This window comes from Ochotona princeps, chromosome Y (genome assembly GCF_030435755.1).
Source record: "Ochotona princeps isolate mOchPri1 chromosome Y, mOchPri1.hap1, whole genome shotgun sequence".
NCBI lineage: Eukaryota > Metazoa > Chordata > Mammalia > Lagomorpha > Ochotonidae > Ochotona > Ochotona princeps.
This window is the reverse complement of record NC_080866.1, coordinates 17,944,470-17,957,723: the sequence shown is the minus strand read 5'-3', so window position 1 is coordinate 17,957,723 and position 13,254 is coordinate 17,944,470.

The following is a 13,254-nucleotide window of genomic DNA, read 5'->3' as shown; positions in this document are numbered from 1 at the left end:
AACGTTTCCTGGTGGAAGTGTCTGTTGATCTCAGCCAGGGTAGCACTGAGGTTGATGAAACCTTTTTGGTTTTTTGGCCAGAGGGAGGCAAGAAGCAGAGATAGCGCCAGGGTTCCTTCTGGCACCTACCTCACTACTCTTCCTCTGGGCGTCTGGGAAAGTGGGCTCTGTAAGCAGTCTTTGCGATGTCAGATGTAAACGTTACCCATACCTATATAAATTCTGGACATCTAACTGTATATTCTGAGAGACCTTTTGGAGTGTTTAGAGAGGAAGTAGAAGAGAAGTGAAAGAAAAGTTAAAAATAATTGTAGGGATCACTCTAGGTAACAATATCAGCTGAAAACTATTAACACCTTTAGAAAATATTTGCCCAAATGTCTAATGTTTGCCATAAATGTAAAATAAATTGAAAAAATTAAATAATACATTGAAATTTGCAAGGAGAATGTAACACGATAAACCTGGCTAATAAGTGAAGCTGAGCAAATATATATTGGTACTGAAACATTTTCAATGATAGTCTGAGATTTAAATTAAATGAGCCAAAAAATATATATATATTAGCTTAGGAAAGCACAATAAAGTAGTTTCAATAATGATCTAAGATCTTTAGACATCTTTAAATTATAAATTGGTTAGAATAACCTGTTTTTTTGTAGTAAAATAAGTTTGCATGGCTATTCAGATGGTTTACAAATACAGATGGAGGAGAATACAAAAGAGATTGTAATAAAGATTTAAACAAGATGACTTAGGAAACATGCATCAGAGAAGTACATCTGTTCTTTAAATATTTTTTTCTGTTACAAAAGTTTTAAGAGTTGGTTAAAAGTATAGCACTTCCCAACCAGCAAACACAGACAGTAATGTATAATAACAATTTCAAAAAATGTCTGCAATAACTCTAATTGGGAAAAAATGGCATAAAACTAAGATCGATCATGCGCCTTTTTCTCATCTGGTCTCAAGGAACATTGAGACCAAACAGTAGAACACGCACAAACACATACAACCCCCCTTTTTTTCTTAAACAATGGAGGAGTATAAGAGTAAAGTTTCAAACAATTTTAACAAAAAGACATGTAGCGGGTCCGGCGGCGTGGCCTAGCAGCTAAAGTCCTCACCTTGAAAGCCCCGGGATCCCATATGGGTGCTGGTTCGAATCCCGGCAGCTCCATTTCCCATCCAGCTCCCTGCTTGCAGCCTGGGAAAGCAGTTGAGGACGGCCCAATGCATTGGGACACTGCACCCGCGTGGGAGACCCGGAAGAGGTTCCTGATTCCCAGCTTCGGATCTGCGCACATTGGCCCGTTGCGGCTCACTTGGGGATTGAATAATCAGATGGAAGATCTTCTTCTCTGTCTCTCCTCCTCTGTGTATATCTGGCTGCAATAAAATGAATAAATCTTAAAAAAAAAAAAAAAAGACATGTAGCAAGACTGACATAGGTGACCACCACACTCATTCCATTTTTTAAAAAGTTAATGTGTCATACAGATGTCGCGTATGGACCCGGACTCAGGAAGTTGTGTTGTGTTCATCCAGCCCTCTTGAGTCCCAAATGAGAACTCAAAACACGCAAATTTAGATGATGAGGTACCTGTATATAGGCAGAAGTCAGTGCAAATCCTGTAAGCTAGGAATCCAGAACTGACAGCTATGGCTGTGTTAATCATCACAGTGGCCTCCCCGTGATGACTACTAAGCCATGCTCCATAACACACGATGACTACTACCCTCTGACTGAGGCCTCCAAAATGTTACAAAGTGCAGGAGACATCATGTCAGATAAATTTAGAATTTACTAAGCTCTCTTTAGAAACCAAGTGTGATAGCAGTGCCAATTAAAACAATTAGTAAATGAAAAGTCAACAATGATAATTCAGTCTGAATTGAAAGCCTGAGAGAAAAATAAAATTTTCATTATCGAAGACCCTGATTTTAGTTATCTTAGCAATATAAATTAAGCCAAGTGATATGCAGTCAACAGCCTAGACATATTTATAAAACTGTAAACATTCACCCTTTTCTGGCTCTTTTTGTTTTTAAGCGTTACCTGTCCTGGTGTTGTAGGGTTTTTGAGCCAAGAATATGGCAACAACCACCATTCTTTTCTCACAGGAAAGAAGAATTTTCATGAGGACACAGTTTAGTTTTAAAGCAAGATTTATTAGAAAATTTGAAAAAGGAGGCTCCCATCCTTGTGATATGAGGGAGCTTTGAGATCCTCTGCTATCATGGCAGGAGGAAAAGCAAGAGAGAAAAACCCTAGTCTTCTGCCATAGTGGCAGGAGGACAAGTGGAAAAGAACACCCACATTAATGTTGGAGAACGCACCTTTTAAAGATTTATTTTAAAGGGACTCTCCAAGGATAAAAGGAAATTCCTGGTCTTTCTGGTATCTGGCCTTGGGGCAAAAAAACAGACAGGTGACAGAATTTATATTGAGAAGTTCTGTACCCTCTATGCCATAAAGATAGACCAGAGTGATTCTAGTGAAAGAATTTTATATGTTCATATTACACATGCCTTATATATGGAGGACATTAAAGTTAACAAGAAGAAATTATTAGAATTTTTTCAACTTGTACAAAAAGTTAGCCCACGGTTTATGCAGCAGGGCACGTTAAACTTACACACATGGGATCAGGTAGGGAATGACATGAAAAGGTGGTGTCAGAGTAATGGACTTGTGGACATGCCATCTTCTGTAGATGCCATTTGGAATGTTTTACGGCAGGCACTAGATGTGGTACCTGAGTCTTATCCCCTGTCTTTAGCCCTGCTGTGAGAATATACTCCCCTTTTTCATCCTGAGAAAGGAGGCTTAGCCCTTAGTTATGGCTCCATGGAAAATGTCCATCTTGAAAATAACATAAAATTTCATAAAACTGATCAGGAAGGCTTACCAGGTGAGGAAGAAGATCTTTTAAAACCAGAAACATTTATATCAGGAGTTAGAGATTGTGAAAAGGGGCAAATGGCTGAATTACATGATAATAAGTCTCCTGTTGTTAATGATAAGCCTTCAAGGTATTCTGCTAAGCCGTGTGAGCCATTTCCATCTAGACCAGATCCAGCAAAAATTGGTTTTAGAGTGGTAATGCAGCCTGCATATGAGTGAAAAGGGACATTTAGGATTGAAATGACAGAAGAATTTAATTTGCTTTTTACTTTCTGTATTCTGCTTGCGGTAAAAGGACAGTGAAGGGCAGTGACACATTTCATGATAGAGCCTGGGAGCCTAAGAGATAAGGGGCACCTGCAACTAGCCTCTGCCCCTAATGGCATGGCCCCCTCCCTGCTTATGTTAATGATTCCCACTCCCTGCTCATGTTAATGGTTCACCCTTCCTGTTTATGTTAATGATTTTAGCCTTAGCTTAGCCTTTTAAAAACCCCTCTGTCTAATGATTCGGGTCGATGCCTAACTTCCTGCACGAGGAACTGGCCTCGGCCCCAGTGCGCTGGTAACCAAATAAAACCTCTTGCTGTTGCATCCTTCAGCTGGTGTGTGCTGTTTCAATGAGCGACCTCATGTCCCATTCAGAAGGCCAAGTTTGGCCTCGGTCTTAACATGAGGAAGGTGATTTTTTCTGTTTTTCTATTGATTATGAGTGGGATGAACCTGAATGGGAAGCTTACTGAACTAAAGCATGCCATCTGTGACTTTGGGCCAAACTCCCTGTACACTGCGGCGCTGGTGGATGGACTAGCAGCAAAGTATATGGATGACTCCTTATGACTGGTTTCAGGTTGCCAAGGCTCGCCTCCTAGGAGGAAACTTCTTTCTGTGGAAAATGTAATATGAGGAATTAGCTAAGGCAGAAGTGAATTCACAGGAATCTCTGAGGTGTGGCAAGCCTTCTTTTACTTTAGACATGCTTTTAGGACAGAGCACTCATTTCGATATTTCAGCAGAATTTATTCTGCCTAGGGAGACATTGCAGCTTATCTCCTCTTTGGCATTAGGAGCATGGAGATGCCTGATGACTTCAGAGCAAAAGTCTTCAGGTTTTGTAGATGCTAAACTGAAGCCTGTGGAGCCATTGAAGATTTTGTGGCCCGACTCACCAAAGCAGTGGGCCAGACAATAATTAACAATACAACTACAGATCTCATAATTAAACAGTTCACTTTTGAGAATGCTACTCCAACTTGCCAAATCTTAATTCAGCCAGTGAGAAGGACAGGAGACTTGTCCCACTATGTTCAAGCTTGTGCTGAGGTAACTCCTTCTTGCATGCAAATGTTAACTATTGCTGCAGCTCTTCAAGGTCAAACTGCCATTCAGATTTTAAAGAACATAAGAGGTAATCAAAGAAATAAAAGAGGAAACACTGCTATTCTTGTGGTGGAGTAGGACATTTCTGCCACGGCTATTCTGACAGAAACACATCCCAAAATTTCAAACAGGAAAAAGGTTATATGGACACTCCTAAACCCAATTTAAATATTCCTCACCTGTCAGTCCATGGTGTGAGAAGAGATTTCATTGGCAAAAGGCTTGTCAGTCTAAATTCCACAAGAGTGGAACAGTTGCATTGCTTCAATATCAATCTGAGTACAGAGTCCATTTGTACAGGGTCAGATGCAGGAAAATGGGAGGCGGGTCCTGCCCTGGGCCCCCCAAATAATGCGGTCATGTATGGATATTGTCTCTGAAAGCTACAAAATTAAAATGTTGAGTGCTGCATTAAGCAATGGGCTAAAGCAAAATAGACATAAATGTCATAATTGTGGCAAATTGGGACATATGTGGAAAGGTTGTAGGAAATGCAATACCCCAAAATCTGGTAAACAAGTTATGGGCTATCTAAAGGCCTGTCACAACACAGGGACTTTCAGACATCCTGCTCACCTTGCAGGATTTCAAATCACTGCTATTCAGAATCCAATGAATGCTAAATGTTTTAATTGTGGGATGCCCAGGCACCTTCAAAAATAATGCAAAGCAACACCTTTTTAGTTCAGAAATGTGGTACTAATTCTGGTAAGGATCCCTGCCTTAAATTAAGTCCTAAATGTCATAGAGGCATACATTGGGCAAAAGTATGCAATTCTAATTTGATAGCCAGCACCTGTGGTCAGGAAACTCCTGGCAGGGCCAGTCTTAGGCCTTGAATAATCAGAGGTTTACAACAGCAAAATCTATTTCTAGCTGTGTCTATAGAAGAGTAAGACTTAAAACCAGATATTGATTGTGGAAATGCTAATTAAAATTTGGTATCTTCCTCGGCAATTAATTATACTACCTACTGCTCGTATCCAACTGGATGCTTGTGGCAACAAGGGTCTTTAGTGTGGCTACATCTTCCTTCCATGTGTAAAAAGGCTTTTATTCCCTACGATGTTGTGATTTCTGCCTTTATCATAAAGGGACATTATAGGAGTAAGGAGCTTTTTTTTTTTTTTGCAAAGGTGTAAATACAATAATTATTCTTCATAGCTTTAAACAGCTTACTTGTTTAATATCTGAGGATGAGACATGACAAATAGCACTCTTAATCTTTGTGGATACAATTTTATACAATTTAGGAAAAAATCCCTTTTTATATTTTGTTGAAGTCCAGCTGGTTGTATTTCAAGAGATTTGTTCCTTAAACCCTTTGATTTTTAACTCTTTTTTGGTTCCTTAACCTGTTTCTTTAGTCTTTACAGATGTGTCATCTAAAAGAATAGCTTCTCTAATCATAGATTTTGAAAATGTCGTTACTGGCCATTGGAAAGCTCCCAATTTCCTCTTAAGTTTTGGAGGAGAGAGTGCTTGCATTTTTCCACAGGGATTGACTTGCTGCCTTGAATTCCAGATTGACTAATTAGACATGCTTGTACAATTTACATTTACACCCCCCACCCCCAGCCATTTCAAAGAGGCAAGTATCCTCTATGGAAGTTCCTCCTCCTGCCCAGCAAATTCAGGGTTAAACTCTCATCACTCTAGCAAGTGCAATCACTCACCCTGACCTCCTCCCTTAACTTTCTGTTAAGATACTCATCCAACAAGTTCAGTTTCTCCAGGAAGTTTTGCTTTTTCCCTTTGTCAAGCCTCCCACTTCCCACCCAACCTTTTTTAGCCAATAGCAGTGGGGTAGGAGATAAGCTAAAATGGATTCACAGAAGAATATCTAACCTCTAGTACTTTATAAGCAAGGTTGTTTTTCATAACTAACATCTCTTTTTAAAGTTTATTAAACTTTTAGAAGGAATTTTTGAATTCTATGAATATAACTCTTAAGGTATTGTTTAAGGCATTTCGTTCAAAGTGTAACATTTACACCAAATATAAACTGGTATAAAGGTAACATTTAATCCGCTGTTAAATTTTTTCCAGGTATGGGATGCACCTATGTGGTTTTTAATCTTAATATTTAGATACATAATCTTTAAACATACTGTTTCCAGTATTTTCTAAAATATTCAATATTGATTCATGGAATTAAAATCCTGTGTAAGAGCAACAAAGTTTTAAAAGCACGTTTTTATAACATTTCCTCTTAGCGGTTTTAATCTAATTAATGATTAAGTGTTTCTAGTTAGCTCCAGTGAACTCCAGACCTGACTTTGTTGCAGTGTCTCAAAATATAAGATCCTATATTGAAATGATCCTTGCGTTTTCATCCTTTCCGTATATTCACATTGCTGAAGATTGATAAGCTATGTGCTTATTTTACAGATATTTAGTGATCACTTAATGCCAATAACTAGATCTAATCTATATTGTGTTATATAGAGAGATTCTATTTAATCTAGATATTACAAGTTTTGACATCCTTGATATGCACCTGAAAAATCCAAAAGTTTCATTTCATAGATACAACAACTGAGTAGGCTTTTGGATAATATTAAAGATATGGTCAGATACAAAGTGGAGCAAAATTTTGTCATATGAAAATACCATTAAAAATAATTTTTTTTACACAAATGTAATTCAAATTTATGTGTTTTTCAAAGTTCCCAGACAGGTAATACTTAGCAACAATGGCATGTAGGTCTAAAAACCAGAAAACGGTAAATGTTTACAGTTTTACGAATATGTCTAGGTTATTAACTGCATATCTATTAGGCTAATTTATATTGCTAAGATAACTAAAATCAGGGTCTTCGATAATGACAATTTTATTTTCTCTCAGGCTTTCAATTCAGACTGAATTGTCATTGTTGACTTTTCATTTACTAATTGTTTTAATTGGCACTGCTATCACCACGCTTGGTTTCTAAAGACAGCTTAGGAAATCCTAAATTTATCTGACGTGATGTCTCCTGCACTTTGTAACATTTTGGAGGCCTCAGTCAGAGGGTAGTAGTCATCGTGTGTTATGGAGCATGGCTTAGTAGTCATCACGGGGAGGCCACTGTGATGATTAACACAGCCATAGCTGTCAGTTCTGGATTCCTAGCTTACAGGATTTGCACTGACTTCTGCCTATATACAGGTACCTCATCATCTAAATTTGCTTGTTTTGAGTTCTCATTTGGGACTCAAGAGGGCTGGATGAACACAACACAACTTCCTGAGTCCAGATCCATATGCGACATCTGTATGGCACATTAACTTTTTAAAAAATAGAATGAGTGTGGTGGTCACCTTTGTCAGTCTTGCTACATGTCTTTTTGTTAAAAAAAAAAAAAAAACTTCTCCATAGTTTAAGAAAAAAAGGGGGGATGTATGTGTCTGTGCGTGTTCTACTGTTTGGTCTCAATGTTCCTTGAGACCAGATGAGAAAGAGGCACATGATAGATCTTAGTTTTATGCCATTTTTTCCCAATTAGAGTTATTGCAGACATTTTTTGAAATTGTTATTATATATTACTGTCTGTGTTTGCTGGTTGGGAAGTGCTATACATTTAACCAACTCTTAAAACTTTTGTAACAGAAAAAAATATTTAAAGAACAGATGTACTTCTCTGATGCATGTTTCCTAAGTCATCTTGTTTAAATCTTTATTACAATCTCTTTTGTATTCTCCTCCATCTGTATTTGTAAACCATCTGAATAACTACAAAAAAACAGGTTATTCTAACCAATTTATAATTTAAAGATGTCTAAAGATCTTAGATCATTATTGAAACTACTTTATTGTGCTTTCCTAAGCTGATATATATATTAGATACATAATATCTATATATATATATTTATATCTATATATATATTTTGGCTCATTTAATTTAAATCTCAGACTATCATTGAAAATGTTTCAGTACCAATATATATTTGCTCAGCTTCACTTATTAGCCAGGTTTATCGTGTTACATTCTCCTTGCCAATTTCAATGTATTATTTAATTTTTTCAATTTATTTTACATTTATGGCAAACATTAGACATTTGGGCAAATATTTTCTAAAGGTGTTAATAGTTTTCAGCTGATATTGTTACCTAGAGTGATCTCTACAATTATTTTTAACTTTTCTTTCACTTCTCTTCTACTTCCTCTCTAAACACTCCAAAAGGTCTCTCAGAATATACAGTTAGATGTCCAGAATTTATATAGGTATGGGTAACGTTTACATCTGACATCGCAAAGACTGCTTACAGAGCCCACTTTCCCAGACACCCAGAGGAAGAGTAGTGAGGTAGGTGCCAGAAGGAACCCTGGCGCTATCTCTCCTTCTTGCCTCCCTCTGGCCAAAAAACCAAAAAGGTTTCATCAGCCTCAGTGCTACCCTAGCTGAGATCAACAGACACTTCCACCAGGAAACGTTTTAAAGGCTGAGTCTGCGCAGATCAACTCCTGCCATGGGGGCACATCACATATGTGTCTGCTGACTACTCTCCACCACTGACGACATCCCCATGCAGCACTCAATCTACTTCCAAAAGGACTGCTGATAAGTGACATTCCCCCCTTTCAAGATGGAGCCTTAAGCTCTCTCACTTTCCTGAGATGGCTCTGCATTCACTGTAACTAGTACAAAGAGTGTTGTCATTAATTGTCTTAATTGATCCCTGATGTCTGGTACTTTTGGTGTCTTGAGAAAGTCCTCATATGCAATGTTGCCAGTAAATTTGACAGAAATACAATACAATGATGATGCTTGTTATGCTTAGAAATTGTTTTCAACAACTTTGTCATGCTTTGTGTGTTATCTTTTGGTCTCACTGCATTTGTTGCCCTTATTGGACCTCTTATAGCTGGGGCAATAAATTCATAGGAAAGTATAGACAGATCTAGAGGCCAAAATTGATACAGTAGGAGAAGCAGGTATTTATATGGGCAGTGGATCTTGACATTTAAAACCCAGATTTGGTACCATTTGCCATAGTATTTACAAATAGATTTGTGTCACGTCTCTCCCTTGTAATGACTCAAATGTCTCTTGGAGTGATGTTAAAACTCATCTCCAATATTTGTGGAATGGAACATCAACTAGCATAAGCATTCAGGAATTACATGCACAGATTTCTGGCATCTCTCACTCTAATCTTCTCACTCTCTGCAGGAGGCAACTAGCCAATAGTTAATATATCTTTTATCTTTTTTCTAACAAGACTTTCTACTTGATTTTTTTATAAATTTAGGAATCACATTTTATTATGCTTTTTGTATTACTTTTTGGCCCAGTCAACTTCAGACGGTTGAGCTCCATGATTCAATTCACACATAGATAACTCTACACCCACTCATTTCATAATAACAGAGGGGCAGATGTTGGGGGTCAAACATCTACAGTGGGTCACCCCCTTCTGCACACACAGACTTGCCACACACTTCCATCCACATTACTCTTCAATCTTGCCACACATTTGGTGCATTATGCCAAGCATGTGATTGACAAGCTTTTGGTAAATAATACTCACTAGATTACATACAAATATCCTCTTTGTTTGGTTAGGAGAAAGTACAACCATGTTTCTCTGCCATCAGAGAGGAGCCCTTTTCAATAGCGCTGCTTTACTTGTGCTGAATGTTGAAGGTGTATATGTGAGATCTGGTTGAGATGAAGTTTGTTGGTGGATTCATGGTTGACTCCATTGTCGTATAATTTCCTGCCTCAAGGGGGAGCCTCAGGTTTTGTTTTCTGTTGTTCCATGGTTTCCAAGACCCTGTTTACCCTGTCACTTGGACACTGTTCCTGAGAAAATGCTGATCCAGGATGCATCCAAGCCCAGGGAAACACTGTCAAGAATCTTTTGTGACGCAGAACAAATTGTATAGACTTATTGTGGACTCTCTGAATGTCATGAAGCAAGATACGATTTTTGTTTTGTTAACGTTCTGCATATATCTTGTGCCTAATTGTGGGAATTCTTTCATTTGTGGTGTTTTTGTTATTGTTTACTTATTTGGTTGTATGTTTGTTTGGTTGCTTTTGATTTCTTTTGTTATGCTGACCACACCATTTTGTATAAGCTTGGGGATTGCACCCAGTGTAGGCAGTGTGTAAAATCAATGGAAAGCTCTGCAGGTTCAGCAGCAACAGCTGGGGCACACATCTTGCTGCGACCCCAGCTGAGACTCTCCTTTGTGGGACATGACTGTGGCAATCTTCTGCCTAAGTGACTCTAAAGTAAATGACAATGAAGCCGCAACCCGGAAGACACTCAACATGCACATTCAGGGGACCTATTTCTGTCTCCTGAACATAAGCAGAAATATGAGCCTCCTCAGGCACCTATTTTGCTTCAAAACAGAGATGAGGTTGACCCAGTCAAGGAGAGACAATGTCAGAACAAACCCAGATCTGCTGAAGCCATGTCCATCCGTGGATAGTAACTTCCATGTACATCAGAACAATCAATTGAAGTGATCTCTTTCCTTCTCAGATGGTCACCTCCTTGTGTGAGACTGTGTTCTGTTACGGAGAACTCACTGAGAGATATGAAAGAAAATGAGAAGTACTCTGCCTATGCCAATCAGCTTGACTCAGCTACCTCCATAATGTGTGTTCTGGGCAACACCATCTCAAATGGAGAACTAGGAACAATGTGTCTCCTGACAGTTACAGAAAGTATTCTCACGGAGGGAGAGGTAAAAGCTTTCACAGTCACAGTGTTTCTAAAACATTGGGCTTTATTATGTTTTCAGCATATTGGCATACTCCCACTCATAGACACCCAAGCCCAAGACACTCATGGTCAGCTGGGTCCCTTGCAGCTAGACATCCTCCCTGGCAGGTCTTGTGGATGAAAGACCACAGAAAGCAGAGCTGGAGCCAGTCACCCGCTTTCTGCACCCAGATGAGGGGTTTGTCTGTCACCATGGCTTTGGTAGAATGCTGAGGCTGAGGCATTTTGGGCTGGTTATGGCCAGGAAACTGCTAATTGGGTGGCTCGTGTGGCCACAAAGCCCTTTTAGTGGTCAATCGTAATGCTCCTTCTCACTAGGACAGCCTCATGGCCTTATGTGAGTGAAACAAGAGTGAGGGCTGATTCTACGGCCTACCAAAGTTGGTGAGCTGTCACCTGCCTGTTGGACCAACTCATGATCGACATGCCTGCAAGTTTCCTACTATCTGGAGCTGCATACAACCTGTGGCAGCTGTCTAATAATCCTATGGGAAGTAAATGTCCACAACATTACACGAGCTTTCCAACACACACACACGCCATACACTTCTTCCCTACTGCTATTAACAATTGCCACCCATTTGGTACATTATGCCATGGGTGTGATTGACAAGCTTGTGGTTAAGAATGATTGCACATTTTACATGCAAATGTTCCCTTTGGTCAGGAGAAGGTACAACCTTGATTCTATGCCATCGGAGAGAAGCCCTTTTCAATAATGCTGTGTCACTTGTGCTGCATGTTGGAGGTGTACATGTTAGAATCTGGTTGGGATGAAGAAAGCTGCGTTTTCAAACCTTTCTCCACTTTAATGTGTTTTCTCTAGGCTTACAAGAATGGATTCAACCACACACACACACACACACACACACACACACAAGTATATATATTGCTTCAGAAGAGGTTGTTGAGGTGTTGTTTTGAGTTTGTTGGATCTGATTCTCTTGCCAGTGATGGAAGATGGGTTTAGATTTTGTAGCATACTCTGCCTTTGTTGTTTAAATGATGAATGACTTGATTGTCTTATCTCTTCTTGCCTCAAGGGGGAGCACACAGGTTTTGTTTTCTGTTGTTCCATGGTTTCCAGGACCATGTTTATTACCCTGTCACTTGGACACTGTTCCTGAGAAAATGGCGGTCCAGGATGCACCCAAGGCCAGGGAAACACTGTCAAGAATCTTTTGTGACGCAGAACAAATGGTATAGGCTTATTGTGGACTTTTTGAACGTGGTGAAGCAAGTTATGATTTTTTTTTGTTGTTGTTAACGTTCTGCCTATATCTTGTGCCTAATTGTGGGAATTCTTTCATTTGTGGTGTTTTTGCTTTTACTTGTTTGTTTGATTGGTTAGTTTTATTTTGTTTCGTTGATCACACCATTTTGTATAAGCTCTGGGATTGCACCTTTTAGAGTGTGGATAAAAGATTATTGTTTGGCAGTTTATGCTTCCTTTGTGTGGAGAAAACTGCTAAATTGCTAGGCCAGTAGGCTCCTGGACTTTGGTAGTATTCCTCTTTAGTGATAAACCTGTTCTTTGCTGTCCTGCAACTTTGTGAACCCTAGTGCAGGGGCAAAGGCACAATTCTTTCCTGGTCCAGGAAACAGGAGGAAAATAAGGGTGTGACAATGGGATGAGCCACGTAGATAATGGGTATGGGAAGAGAATAGGCTGCCTGTGCCTGAAGGCCATAAAAATTAACACTCTAAGGTTGTAGCTTTTGATGTATTTCCCAGCTGAAAATGGCCTATATAGGCTTCTATCTTGGACTCATTTGAAGTCCGACTGCCCCACTTGCCTGGCCTGTATGCCTAAGTGCAGTCTCACCCCAGCATGCTAGCACAATAAACTCTGTTTGGTGTTTGCATTACCAGCGAGACTCTTTGTTATTCTCTGGGGGTTGAATAGCTTGTACCCTGACATCCCGGGGCTTTAGCCCAGACTCTAACATTTGGAGGCCCCAGCGAGATTGTCGAACCACTTTTAGAGGAACCAGTCCACTGGTGTCAGAGGTAAATGTTCCTCGAGGTCTCGGGCTAGACTGACTGGGAGCGAGAAGATCCAGGGGGGCTGTGAATTTCAAGGTTCTGCCCCAGGACTTGGCCATCCCAAGTAAGGGACCTAAGAACACCCTGCCAGAAAAGAGCAGATTACATCTCAGTAGAAGTTATTGAGCTCTTTAATCATTGTCAGTCCAAGAGGGCGCTGTTCAGGGTACTTCTAGTTAAAGATCTGGATCTGGAGT